Source organism: Camelus ferus, chromosome 24 (genome assembly GCF_009834535.1).
Source record: "Camelus ferus isolate YT-003-E chromosome 24, BCGSAC_Cfer_1.0, whole genome shotgun sequence".
Lineage (NCBI taxonomy): Eukaryota > Metazoa > Chordata > Mammalia > Artiodactyla > Camelidae > Camelus > Camelus ferus.
The window spans coordinates 19,310,852-19,325,715 of record NC_045719.1 but is presented as its reverse complement, the minus strand read 5'-3'; positions in this window follow the sequence as shown (position 1 = coordinate 19,325,715).

Sequence of the window (14,864 nt, the reverse complement as noted above, 5' to 3'; positions counted from 1 at the left end):
GGACTTGAATGTTAATAGGACAAGGTTTGCAAAGAGAGTAGAAAAAGAGTGTTCCTGGATGACGGGATAGCATAGAGTGAAGCTCTGAAGTGGAAAAGAGCTTAGAGATGTTAAGAAACTGAAAGATGGCTTACAAAACCTAGTGGAACGTAGAGATGGGGTTGAGGGTTGCTACAAAGAGATACTGGAGTGGGAGGACCAGTCAAGTCATGTATATCTGGGGCTGCAATGGATTCCTGCACCAGCTCATTCTCTAACGTTGCTTCTATCATGGGCAAGTTAACAGACCCAGGAATTATGCTGGAGGAACAAAACTCATATTTACAGCTCACAGCCTTTCTTTATCCTCAGTGTGTTCTTTTTTTTTTTTTAATTTTTTATTGATTTATAATCATTTTACAATGTTGTGTCAAATTCCAGTGTTCAGCACAATTTTTCAGTTATTCATGGACATATACACACTCATTGTCACATTTTTTTCTCTGTGAGTTATCATAACATTTTGTGTATATTTCCCTGTGCTATACAGTGTGATCTTGTTTATCTATTCTACAATTTTGAAATCCCAGTCTATCCCTTCCCACCCTCAGTGTGTTCTTAATATTGAATATTCATTCATTCAAGGGGGTGATGGTGGGGACATTGGGTAGAAGAGGAGACTTAACAGGGAGGCCAAATGCATTACTTCAAAGAAACCCACTCCTGTCACTGGGACTGTCTACTCATTCTTTGCTTGTCTTCCCCTCTTTTTTAAAAATTTTAATTAAAAAGGGCATTTACATGCTAATTGGGTCTTTATTCCTTGAGAGTCCTTCTGCTCTTGTAAAGTCTTCTTCTTCTGAAGTATTTAATCCCCAGCTTGAAACATCACTGTTGATTGCAGTGAAGACTGTGATGTCACAAATGGGGGATTATGACTTCACAGGAGAAATAAGAGGGCAAGACAGACGGTTTCAAGAGACCAAGATCTTTTATTTATGAGAATGTCTCTATTCATCAAACAAGGAGCGAAATACCAAACATATAGAAAATGACAGCAGAATTGTAGCTAAATAAAATGTTCTTCAAAATTATCCTGGCAATGTCACTTTCTCTTTAGAGGATTCCTGAGAAATGCTATTGCAGACGATCGGTCTGAGATTTCAAATCTCCCTACACTCAGCACTTGAGAAACACTTAGCCCTGGGTGTAATCAGAAGCACAGGCAAGCCGGGAGCCAGCCCTCCCATGTTTTGCCTGCAGAGTCAGTTCAGTTGCTCGGGGCCCCTTCCCGGTGTCCTTCGGTTGGGTCCCTGGAAAAGGGACCTCCTCCCTTCCATTTCCCCAGTGAAATCCTTTGGTTCTAACATGTATTTTTTTTTTTTTGAACTTTTTTTAAACTACAAATCAACTTATTTTATAGATAGAAGGCATTCAAAGAATATTTTTCTTTTTGAGCAAGTTTGGATAGCTGTGACTTTGATGAAGTGGTCCATTTCATCTAAGTTGTTGAATTTATGAACATAGAATTGTCCTCTGTATTTAATCGTCTTACTGCCCTTTAACGCCCGTAGGATCAGACGTAATGTTTCTGCTTTCATCCCTAATACAAGTAATATTCCTCTTCTTTAGTTTTTTTTTGCTTGATCATATTGGCTAAAGATTGATCAATTGTATTATTTTTATCTGAATGGCTTTTGTCTTTACTGGTTTTCTCTATTGCTTTTCTGTTTACAATTTCACTTATTTCTACTCTTATCATAGTGTTTCTTTTTTTTTTTCCTGCATGCTTTGGGTTTAATTTGCTCTTCTTCCTTGAGTTTCTTAATGTGGTAGCAAAGATTATTGATTATAGACCTTTGTTCTTTTCTAGCACGTGCACTTAAGGCCATAAGTTTCCAGCTAAGTAAATTTCAATAACCTGTTTCTGTTTATATTTAATGCAAAAGATATTTTAAATTTTTTTCTTGATGTTTCCTCTTTGTGCTATGGTTATTTAGCAGGTGGTGTTTAATTTATAAATATCTGGAGACTTTATATGTATTTCTGTATTTTTGCTTTTTAAATTGTGTTAGTTCTGCCTTGGTCCTACTCCATGGTCCCTTGAGGAGAATGTGTCTTCTTTTGTTGCTTGAGTGTTCTATCAACAAGGTCAGGTTGGTTGATAGTTTTTTAGGTTTATGTATATGTATAGACCCCATCTGATTTGTCTGCCTATTTGTTCTATCAGTTATGGAGAGAGAAATGCTGAAATCTTCATCTGTAATTGTGAATTTGTCTGTTTCTCTTTTCAGATCTACCCGCTTTGTCTCATGTACTCTGGAACTCTGTTGTTCTTTCCATAGACTTTTAGGACGGTTATGCCTTCTTGAAGAATGTATCCCATTATAATTAGCTAGATCTTTCTTTCTCTGATACCCTTTCTTGTCCTGAGGTCTAATTTGTCAGAATAAACATTCCCACTGTTTTTTTTTTTTTTTTTTGCTTTTACAATAAGAAAAATAAAAATTTCTATTTTATCTTCACGTATTCCTTCTTTGATATCTTTCCTTACTTTGTGTAGATCTGAATTTTCTGAGCTATATTATTTTTCCTCCCTCTAATGAACTTCTTTTTAACATTTCTTGTGATGAAGCTTTATTGGCAACAAATTCCCCTGGTTATTGTCTCTCTTGGAGTTTATTTATCCTTCAGTTTTGAAGTATAATTTTACTTGGTACAGAATTCTATATTGATGAAGTTCTTCTCTCAATACTTTAAATAGTTTACTCTACTTTCTTTTCGTTTGCATGTTCTCTGAGACATTGGATGTAATTCTTGTCTTTGTGTCTCAGCAGGTAAGATGAACATCTTTCCTTCCAGCTTCTATCAGGATATTTTTAATCTGTGATTATCTTTGTAGTTTGGAAATGATATTCCTAGGTATGTTTTTGGTTTGTTTGTTTGTTTTGGCATTTACTCTGCTTGGTGTTCTCTCAGCTTCTTGGACCTGTGGTTTGGTATCTGACTTTAATTGGGGCAAATTTTTAGTTATTATTGTTTTAAACATTTCTTCTGTTTTTTTTTTTTTTTTCCTTTTTTTGGTACTTCCATTACCCATATGTTACATATTTTATGGTTGTCCCACAATTGCTGGATATTCTGTCTGTTCTTTTTAGGCTTTGTTCTCTACTTTTCTGTTTTTGAGGCCCCTTTGATATATCTTCTAGCTCAGGGAGTCTTCCCTCCGCTGTGTCCATTCTATTAAAAAGTCCATCAAAGTCATTCTCCATTTCTGTTACAGTGTTTTTGCGTCTAACATTTTGTTTTTCTCTTTGGATTTCCATCTCTCTGCTTACACTTCCCATCTGTTCATGCATGCTGTCTACTTCATCCATTGGAGCCCTGAGCACATTAATCATAGCTGTTCTCAATTCCCAGTCTGATTGTGCCAACGTGGCTGCTGTATGCAGTTCTGATTCTTGCTCTGTCTCTTCAAATTGTGTGTGTGTGTGTGTTTGTGTTTTGTTTTGTTTTGTTTTGTTTTGTTTGCCTTTGGTATATCTTATAAATTTTTCTTGCTAGTCGGACATGATGCACCAGTGAAAAGAATTGCTGTGAATAGGCCTGTAGTAAAGCACTGGAGAAGTGTAAGGGGAGAAAAGCATTCTAGCATCCTATGATTAAGTCTCAGTCTCTCAGTGACGCTATACCTCTGGGCTGTGAAGTTCACAAGTGTTTCTCAGTTTTCTCTTTCTTAAGTGGTACAAGATGGCTAGAATGGGCTGGGGTTGGGTCTTTCCATTTTCCCATGTGATCGTGCATTGTTGACTGGAGTTGGCTCTTTCTTTTCTCCTGGGACAGTTGGGATCTGATAATACCCCGGCAGCTTAAGCTCTGGTTAACTAGCTTTCCCTCAGGGTGGATCTTGTTAAGAGGAATGGAGTGCACTGGTGTATTTCAAAATGATTCCTTTTCCCCTGGCGGAACCATGAGGAGATTTTTCTCCGGTGTTTACTATAGGAACCTGGTCAAGCTCTTGAAGGTACATCTCAAAATGTTGTGGGGGCCTCCCTTCAATGACTGGGCCCCTTTGGGATTTTTCAACTCTCAGACTTGTCCACACTGAGCCTCTGGCAATTCTTCAATTACAGTGAAGCTTCTCCTACCCCAGCCCCAATTCCTACGGTGGATTTGGCTCCCAAGTATCTGCTCTCACAAGCACTGATTCCTGTATTCACCTGTCTCTCCATCTTGGCAGCAAGGGTTTACTCTGTGTCCATCCCACTCTTAAAGATTCAAGAAAAGTTGTTGATTTTTCAGTCTCTTAAGCTTTCTACTTGCTGTTAAAAGGACTTGCAGGCTCCTTGTATGTGAAACTGAAAACCACACTCATCCCGCTATGTTTTTGGGGTTTTTTTGAGTAAAGGTCGATTTATTTAGGGAGACACATAGTGCGTAGAGAGCAGGCTGTTTCAGAAGGCGAGAGAAAGGCCACGAGGTGTTGGGGGTGGGAGCTCAGGTTAAAGTAAAAGTAGGTACACACTCCATAGACAGAGTGCGGGCCGTCTGTGAAGATGAGGGAGCGAGAGGCCATCCCACTATTTTTTGATGATTATTTCTGTCGTATATCTTTCTTTGTCTTTTTAATTTTAGATTGTTTATTTCTTTGCATTATACATGGCTTTTTGTAGAAATAGATTGTTTCTGCTTTGACTATTGGAAGCTTTTTCAAGTGCCCCTCTGATAATATTCTAATCCTTATTATTATTTTTTTTTTTGTGGTTCCTTATTTTCTGGTACTACAAGATGTTCCAGGTACATCTTGCATATTTCCTACCCAAGTCCTAGAATCAGAGAGAATCCTGCTTCCTTTAATTAAAGAATGATTTTGGAAACTAAGATCTGAGTGCTAGGTGTACGCATTGCTACTGGAGTGTCTCTGTTCCTACCTGGCCCTATTACCTGACGTATCAAGGAAATACATGCATGTTTATATAGAGAGAGCTATGAATATTTATATATGTAACCACCTCTATCTCTAGTAAGTGAAATGTTAGTCCATTCTGATGTCTATAACCCCAATCCATTACCAGATGGGTCATTCTAGCATCCTTCCCTTGCTTTTCCCTTGCTTATCTGTAACTTTCCATTCTCACAGTAAGAAACCTAGATCCTACCATCTGTCACCCATTGATTTAATGGTTCCATTTCTGTGTACAAGTATAGTGGTTTCAGAGTTGTTAACTTCTACCTCCGAGGAACACAGATGTATCAACTAGAAGATGGTGGCCATCTACAAGTCCTTTTGCCTTTACTCTTGCAGACTCTGCTCATTTCCAAAGTTCCTCAGGTCAGCACCTTTCCCTCCTGCCACCTTCAGTGACAGTGTTTCATACTTTTGTGAGTTATTTTTAAAAGATGAGGTTTATTCTCCATCCCAGTGGAAACGTTTTCCTGTATGACTATGTTGCTGCGAGTTTGCTATCATTCCTCCCCCCTCACTTCTATGGAGGGCCCGCCAGGGCTTCCAGGTTACACATTTTGATCCCCTCCCCCATGTAGATTAGGGCTTTTGTTCCTTAGGGAAGATAGAGGAAACAGTGTGCAAAGACTTTCACGCTTGGCCTCCCCTCCCCCAACTGCTACAAGGTTCCACCAGTGCTCTTGTTAGAGCAGGCAGGTAGCTAGACATGAGTAGAGAAAAGGGGACATGGGCAAATGGCAGAAAACCATAAATCTTGTGAACAATGGGGTCCTTGGACAGACTAAGCAAAACAGGATCCTCTGGACTGATAAAAAACCATAACTTCTCGGTTGATAAGTGTCCTGGAGGCAGAAGGTGGGACAAGACAGGAATCCCCATCATCTGAATGTAACCTTTTGATCATTATTACCTCATCCAATTTCCCGACCAAGACTAAATAAGGATGAAAAATCCCTCTTCCCCACCTGGGAAGGCAGAGCTGGGATAAAGATCAGGAAATACAACCCCAAACCCCTCCCCACCAATGAATATTCTGCCCACTCGTTTTTACACCCATATAATGAGGAAACTCGGGGCAGCCACCCACCTGGGTCTGCCCGCTCTTTCCTTGACAGCGTACTACCTGTCCCTTAATAAATCTTTGCTTTACTTTCTTAACCTCGGCATCTTGTCTCTGAATTCTTTCTGCAACAAGACAAGAACCTCTCGCCCGCGGCACTCTCCGGCTACAGGTTTGGATGCCATTCCCTTTCTAGATACTTTCATCCCATAGGAAGCAAAGGGGAGAAGGGTCTTGGCAGAGTTTTGATAGTAGCGGCTCTGCTTTTCCACTGCTGGCATCATGAGAGGGCTTTCTCAGGATTCTTTCTCTGTCTCTTGAAGTATAGTTACTGTGCAATATTATATGTTACAGGTGTATAATATAGTGATTCACAAATTTTAAAGGGTACACTCCATTTATAGTTATTCTAAAATGTTGGCTACAGTCCCTGTGTTGTACAGTACACCCTTGTAGCTTATTTCATACATAGTACTTTGTACCTGTTACTCCCCTCCCCCTATCCTTCCCCTCCCCCTTCCCACTACCCGGTGGTAACCACTAGTTTGTTCTCTGTATCTGTGAGTCTGCTTCTTTTTTGTTATATTCACTAGTTTGTTGTATTTTTTAGATTCCATGTATAAGTGACATCATATGGCATTTGTCTTCCCCTGACTTATTTCTCTTAGGATAATACTCTCCAAGTCCATCCACGTTGTTGTAAATGGCGACATTTCATTCTTTTTAATGGCTGAGTAGTATTCCATTGTCTGTCTGTCTGTCTATCTATCTGTCTATCTATCTATCTATCAACCTACCTCATCTTCTTTATCCACATCTTCTCAGGATTCACTTAAATTTTTCCTTTAGGTAACTGGTTGGGGTTCTTGGAGGAAGACCCTACCAGAGTATGTGAACTCCCCTACTTCTGTGGCATTTCAGAAGCTCCACAGTCTCACAATAGTTTACACTCTATTTTTAGTGGGGTTTTTTTTTTTTCCAAAATTTCTGTTTAAATTGACTTACAGGCTTATATATCGTTAGATGAAATCTGACTCAGGTAAACAAATGCTCAAGTGTGCCTGCTTCCTCCAGGTGTCTGTTTCTCTCTCTGTTTTATGTTAATTGTTTACCCTAAAAACCTCAATTCTCTGAAGATCTCAATAAAAGTCATGAATTGCTGTTTGTCCAGCTTTTTCTTTGTTGTAAAGGTGGGAATGATGTTATTTACAGCTCTTTATGTCTTTAAACTGAAACCAGAAGCCCCTGAGAATATGCTTCACTTTAGCTGATTGCATGGAAACTCCTGTGGCTTACCGCCAAAAACATTACTTAAAGGTCTATGCACATATGACTGTACACTGAACGTTGATTTTTGCAAGAACAGGGTTGAACATTTTATCATTCTCTGTAGGTCAGTTTTCTTAGACCTGCTTTTTCAAATTTATTGCAGTAGTATAGCTCTTGGCTTTGATAAACTTTGACAGATGGACAATGTAGTAGGGCAAAGAAAATAAAAATCTAAAATTGTCCTCATTTTATGAGCACTCATGAGCACTTGAAAAATTAGATTCAATAGGGACATTTATCTCCCAAGCATCCCTGCTCCCCCCCAAAAAGACCATTCAGCATGAGGACCACCTACAAAGAGTGAAAAGAAAGATATGCAAAAAAAAAGTTTAGCTAAATGTGAGACAAATCTTAAAATCAGGAACCAATTTATGATTGGATCAATTAAAATGTTGATCAATTACAATCCTGGAATAATGAGATTTTAAATGCCATTAAAAATTAGACAACAATGGAAAAGCAGCAGCAGCAATCACTACAAAAATAACAACAAAAGTGTTCTTTGGCCCCTCGCCCAAGCTGACTGGCTTATTCCAATGCAGACGTAAACTCTTTCATGAAGCCTTCCCTAATCTCAGCCAGAGAGAAATCATTGCTTTTTTTTATCTAAAACACTTATCTCCCTTTACTGAGCCTAATTCTGATCTGAATCTAACTAGGTTCTGAATCTCACCACATGATGGATCAAAGGGATGGAAATAAACAAAGGCCAATCAAATGACAAGCAAAGTCGGTTTAGTCAGATCTACAGCAAGTGTGTCAGGCACCAAGACTTGTGTCTGGCAAAGAATTAAAGGCAAGCAGATGAGCGGGAAAAATTTATAGTAGAACAAAGGAGAGGCTTCAGGTGATGCCCAGAGAGGAGGCTGCTGGCATGGAGAAGCTGCAGATGAGTTCAGCAGAAGTGAGGCATCCTAGATGGTGGGTGCAGGGCGCACATTTGCTTTGTCTGATTGGTCCTCAACTGGAAGTAAGAATAAAAATTATGACAGCTGTCAGTTATTAATCAAGATCTGGCCACCCCGGGCCAATTGGAGAGGGGTTACTTTTTGGCTTCCTGGTTTGTCACTAGAGTTAGTGGTCTGACTTCCTGCAAATCTGACTTGTAGATAAGTAGCAGGCTGCTTTCTTGGGCTGGCTACTGTAGACAATGGATTGGTTTCCTGGGCTGGTTGCTGCAGGTTGTTGCTCAGAGTTCCATTTTTACATATGGCTCGATGATTATATAGTCAATGTATACAATCAGTGGCAAGGAAATCAGGGCCCCGACAGTCGAGACCTGACCAGGAAGCCCTTGGGAAATAAGCCATCTGCATACCCACGTTGGTAACAGTGTTATATTAAGGAAGCCCTTCAGAACTTTGGTTATAGAATATATTAATTAAATTAAATATTTTCCTAATTCTCTTCATCCTGAATGAATTTGGAGAAGACCCATAGTTTCACATTTTGACTGTATAAAATTGTTAGTTATTTTTAGTATTTCTAATAAATTAATAGAAATAAATATTGCAATGAGATAGCAGAAGCTAATAAAATACTGTATTTTCTCATGCATTAATATGAATTATACATGATGATATCAGTCTTTGAATATTAGTAAGTTAGGTAGATAATCCTTCATAATAAATATGGAATATGCAACCATTTCAAATAAGGGGTCTCTAGAGTGTGTAAAGGACACACTTGTCACTTCACAGTGAAATAGTAAATAGAAAGCTCTTGACAAGTGAACTTTCGGGTCTCTTCTGATTTCTATAATTTTATGCTTATAATAGAGTCATGATTCCATTATTCTAAAAAATTATGACATAAAGCGAACTATCTTTAGTAGGATTTATTTAACACAATAAGAAAATGCAGTTATAACTCTAAAATACGTGATCAATCCAAATGTATAAATTCCATTCTGAATTTATAAAATTTGAATTTGTAATGAAGCTACAATTCCAATGATATTTCCTAAAGGAAAAGAGACTAGGGGTTGCAAAATACCAAAGGTTAGTTTTTTTTTTCCAAGTGATTTTCATTTAGGAAGCTAATGAAAATTTAAGATTTGTCATTAGTTTTTCAATTAATAAAATGGTTGCTTTGGAGAGCTTCTACATTGTCACTCCCGGATATCGAAACATTTCTCCTTGGTTAAATTTGTAGTATATTTGCTATTACGTTTTTGTAAATTTGCTCGTTACATTTTTTGCTATTAGAACATTAAAATGTTAACTTCCCAAATCATTGTGGTCTCCCAATAACAGAGCCTGGAATAACAGTGCACAAAATGCATTTACTTGTTAGCATAGTGCACATATTTCCCATTTATTATGATATATTTATCAGGTTAAAATGTTGAGGAATAATGTATGCTTCTCCGTCACTTCACTCAGCATTTGGAAATAGCGTACCTGTTTCAGGAGGACCATTCCTGCATTGGCCATGGTCGAAGGAAATTTGCTTTGCTCTCCTGTAGCAAAAAAAGAGAAAGAGCTTCAGAGAAACCCTCAACAGGAAATTTTTTTAAACTTTATCTCATCCTCTCCTGTGATGGCCCCAAATTAAGTGACAGAAATGCACTGAATGCCAGCTTTTGCCACTTGGGAGAATGGAGAATGCAACTTGCAAATTCCCACCGCAGGGCATTTTAATAAAAATAGAAAAAGTTACGAGCATGTTTTGAAACCATAATTAGGAAGCATTCAAAGCCTACGAGAATTGATTTTGCAAAGATGAGTTTCTTTCTCCTCCGTAAGATCCAATAAAATGCCTTCACAGAGTAAAATACCGCATTTCTAGACACCAACTACAATATCAAATTGTCCGTCTTTATTTCATCTCCACAATAATGTTACCAATACATTAACAAAAATAAAAACCTTCAAGAAACAAAATTCCCAAATAAGATGGATACAAGTACTACAGAAAGGCTGAATACCTTGATTCTGTTAGCTCTGGAGATGCTCTTAATGGAACCCATCATCTGGCACATGAACTGTATGTAGTTCCAGGCTACTTTGTCCCTCAGACTTCAAAATACAGCCATTCAAGGTGATCTTGCCATTGATTCATTATGGGAAACAAGGAGTTATTAAGTGATGTAACTTGTTGGTGTGTGTTTTACTCTGTTCATATAAACCAGTGAAGCAAGATCAATTTGTTTCTCGGTTGAATTGGTTTTCTTGTGGGCACCTCAAGCATACGTTCAAGAACAGCTACCAAGAAACAAATTTATTTTCCTGAAATGACGGTCTTTATTGGCAACATCTAGTTCTTTTAATTTTACAGTTGGTTTCCCAGTTATGATCTCTGTTTTCATGAAGCATGAGAAAAATCCTAGAACAGTTAAATGTGCTTACCATATAGTTTATGAATTAGTTGCTTCTTCAAACTGGCAAAAGCTGCAGAATAAAACTACACTCTCGGTAACTCAGTCTTTCTTTTCTTGACTCTCCGTCCTCCTGAGCAGTAAGATGATTTGTCCTGCATGAATCACAACTTCGTCATGGCAGATGTTAAATTGTTATACACACACACATACATATATAGAATGCCAAATTATCTGTGTAGTGTGTGTGTGTGCGTGTGCGTGTGCGTGTGTGTGTGTGTGTGTGTGTGTGTGCAGAGAGAGACAGAGACATAGATGGAAACACAGACACAGACAGAGAGACAAATGTATCACTGAGAACCCCAGTTCTGGTCCTAATTCAGAAGCCATTCATTCATCATATATCTTAGGTATCAGGTAAATCCCCTGAACCTTGGATGCCCAGTCTGTAACAACAACAAAAATGAAGCCACCTAATTTGGACCTATCAACTCCCAGAGGTGGTACAGCTTTTGGGGAAGACAGAGACAGAAATATACTTTGAAAAGATAAAAGTCTGCCTTGCACATTTAAGGACGTATTAAACAGTACATCATCAGACAGCTGTGATGAAGATAAGACACCTGTGAGTTGTAGTTGGTGCTCCTAACAACAACACAAGAGCTCTTTTGGGTGCCTTTCTGCAGCATCTGAAGAAAGGAAGGAACGCAGGTGCATTTTAAATGACTCTTAGAGCTCTGCCCAGGAGGGCTCGCTCAGCCCGGGAGGGCCTGCCATTAGTGAGTAAGTGAGAGTGACATGCTCTGTCTCTCAAAGGGTTTCTTCGTGTCCACTTTGGTAGCTCTCATTACATTGCCTGAATCCATTAAGACAGAAACAAGGTTACCCCATGAAGTGTTTTTGTGACTAAAGAGGACATGCAGCTCTTTAATCAGCGACAGAACATCTCCTGTGACAAGACTGAGTGATACAGTGTGCTCTGGTCCCATCTTCGCTGCCAACAGGGAATATCCCTTACAAGGACAGACAATATTCTTATTAAATTGCCATTGGTTGATCTGTCAATGCTCCAGTGAAAATACTTATTCTGAATATGTTTAATGTAAATAGCTATGTTCAATGCAACCCCATCTTACATTGTGCAGATATCTGATCCCTGATAATTCAGCTAATGCCTTGAGGTTATGAGGTCTCCGTAGGAGGGTTTCAGATCTGCCAGGAGTCAGGGTGACAGGAGAGGAGGAGCAAGGGGAGTAGGACCCTGTCTGCTCCCAAAGGCAAAGCTGAAGCTGCTGGGGGAGGAGTGAGGTGCCTGCCGCCTCCATTTCTTAGCAATCATCTCAGATGCCATCAAAAGTGATGCTATGCAACAAGGTCCTAATGTCTAGCACAGGGGACTATATTCAATACCTTGTAATAGCCTCTAATGAAAAAGAATATGAAAATGAATATATATATGTGTGTGTATAACTGAATCACTATGCTGTACACCAGAAATCAACACAACACTGTACACGGACTATACTTCAACAAAAAGAAGTGTTGTTGAAGGAATTAAGAATATATAAAAAACAATACAAATCTAATACTGTAGGTCAATTATATCTCAATGTAAGTAAATACATAAATTAATTAGAAGTTCTTTTACTATATATTCTTTTTATATGCATATGTCTCACAATCATTTTTTCAATCAAAAAAGTATTTTCAAAACTTTAAAAAATAAAAATGAAGGGATGCTCTAACTTGAGACTCTAGAGGTAAAGTGACCAGCAGCGTGTGGCTGAACTCAGTCTGTCTGTAAAGGTATATGTGTGGGTGACCATGTGTCAGTGTGACAGATGACATGTGTAAAGGGTTATAGAAGAAATGAGCCGTAGACAAACGTCCCATTAGCTGACCGTGTTGGATTTTGTACATAACATGCTAAACTGAGAGAGAATGAAGCTCAGATGAACGTAACAACGAAGTGGAGCTTAGGGTTTCTCTGTTCTAACTGGTTGGTTGGTAGGTAAGATCCATGATGTCCAGCCAATGGAGATGACTAGCCCAGAGTTGCACAAAGAGTTACTATTAGTATCCAAAGCCCAGACCTCTGCTTCCTGTTTAAGAGTTCTAAAAATTTGACCAATCCATACCATAACTATCCATCATTTACTCTGAAAGCTCACCATGAGTGTGGCCGTGGCTGATCACAACGTGACTGACCATTAACTGACAAATGCTTCTGCCCTAGTGAATCCCCCATCTGCAGAACCACAGCATGTCTCTCTTGCCCTCTTCTAAAGTGTTTCTCAAGACCTCAAGGGAATCTTAAGCATGTTCCAGAATTGGCCTTCTCCCTCTGGGAGTGGCAGGTCCTTGAGATAAGTCTTGGTCACTAGACCTTGGCGCTTTCCTCTTGGTGTTCTTCTGGCCTTGGACTCCCAAACTTGGACTCTCCCAGTGCATCTCTCAAAGCATCCTGAGAAACACTCAGGAGCTTCGCTACCTTCTATGACCACATCCACATCTGACAGATGGCCATCGCCAAGCCCAGAGACTGGACAAGGGGCAGACACTGTCACATCCTCTCCAATTACACTTCTAGTCACTTCTTTCGGCCAAATTGTACATGTAAATTTGTCAGGCAAATGGAAGTCTAAACAGGTCAACCACTCCCGCAGAGACAGGAGTTCTGAATTCCAGCCATGGCTCAGACAGAGCTCCCTGAGATTCTGACAGCTTCCACCTGCCATCACCTGTTACAAGTCATCCTCTCCCTTTCTAGGACCCTCACCCCACAGCCTGATCCAGTTACACAACAATACTTATGTCTCCTGAAAATTTCTTTCTCCCTCATCTGAGCATGAGCAAAGAGTAAATCTGAGAGTCTCTTCAACAGATGGCATTGGGAACCCTAGTTATTTACATGCAAAAGAGCAAACTTGGATCTCTATCTTATACTATAAGCAAAAATCAACTCAAAATGGATTAAAGATTTAAACATAGACCTGAAATTATAAAACTCCCAGAAGAAGACATAATGGGAAACACTTCATGATGTTGGTTTTGATAATGATTTCATGGATTTGACACCCAAAGCACAAACAAAAACAAAAATAAACAAGCGGGACTACTTCAAACTGAAAAGCTGCTACATGGACAAAGAAAATAATCAATAGAGTGAACAAGCAATCTATGGAATAGGAGAAAATATTTGCAATTCACATATCTGATGAGGGGTTAATGTCCAAAATATATAAGGAACTCCTACAATTCAGTAGGAAAACAAACAAATGGAAAAAAAACAAACCAACAAAACCCTAATAAAAAAATTTAAAATAAACCAAGGGCTTGAATGGATGTTTCTCCAAAGAAGACATAATAATGACCAACAGGTTCCTGAGAAAATGTTCAACGTCACTAATCATCCAGGGAAATGCAAATCAAAACCACACTGAGTTATCACTTCACACTCATGAGGATGGATGTTATCCAAAAAAAAGACAAAGACAACAAGTGTTGGCAAGGATATGGGGAAAGGGGAACACCTGCACACTGGTGGTGAGAATGAATTGATGGTGCAGCCTCTGTGGATAACAGTATGGAGGTCCCTCAAACAAATTAAAAGTAGAAGTACTCTATCGTCTCGCAAGTTCACGTCTGAGTATGTCTTCAAAGAGACTGAAATCAAGATCTCTAAGAGCTGTCCATGCTCCCATGTTCACCTGTATGCTCCCTACAGATATAGTGTTACATAAATGAGTTTTATCTGATGGAACCATTTATTTCGGTTTGCGTTCTAAGCATTAATGGGAGCATTATCTGCCCAGTGTATCTTCCCCTGTGAACCAAAAGGAAGCTCATGCTGAGGATGGTGCAACCCCACCTCCCCCTGTGCTGTGCATTCTCAGTCCTGGGCTCTCCCAGATAGTCCTGGCAGGTGGACTAGAGAATGCTGGCATGCCCCAGGGTGCACATCAACCTTCACTGCACCCTTACAGACCCCATGAATTTTTTTTTTTTCACTCAGCAGTGTTTGTACACATTTTTTTCTGATTAGGCACAGTCATACTTGACTCCAGAGAAAGGAGACCTGTTTGGTTTAGGAGAAGGAAATATTCAAGGATAAACGTATTTCTGAACAAGTTCACTCGTGTCACGACCTCAACTCCTTTTCTGGTCCCAGCCCAGGAACTTTCACTTGACATTAACTCTACACCACCTGA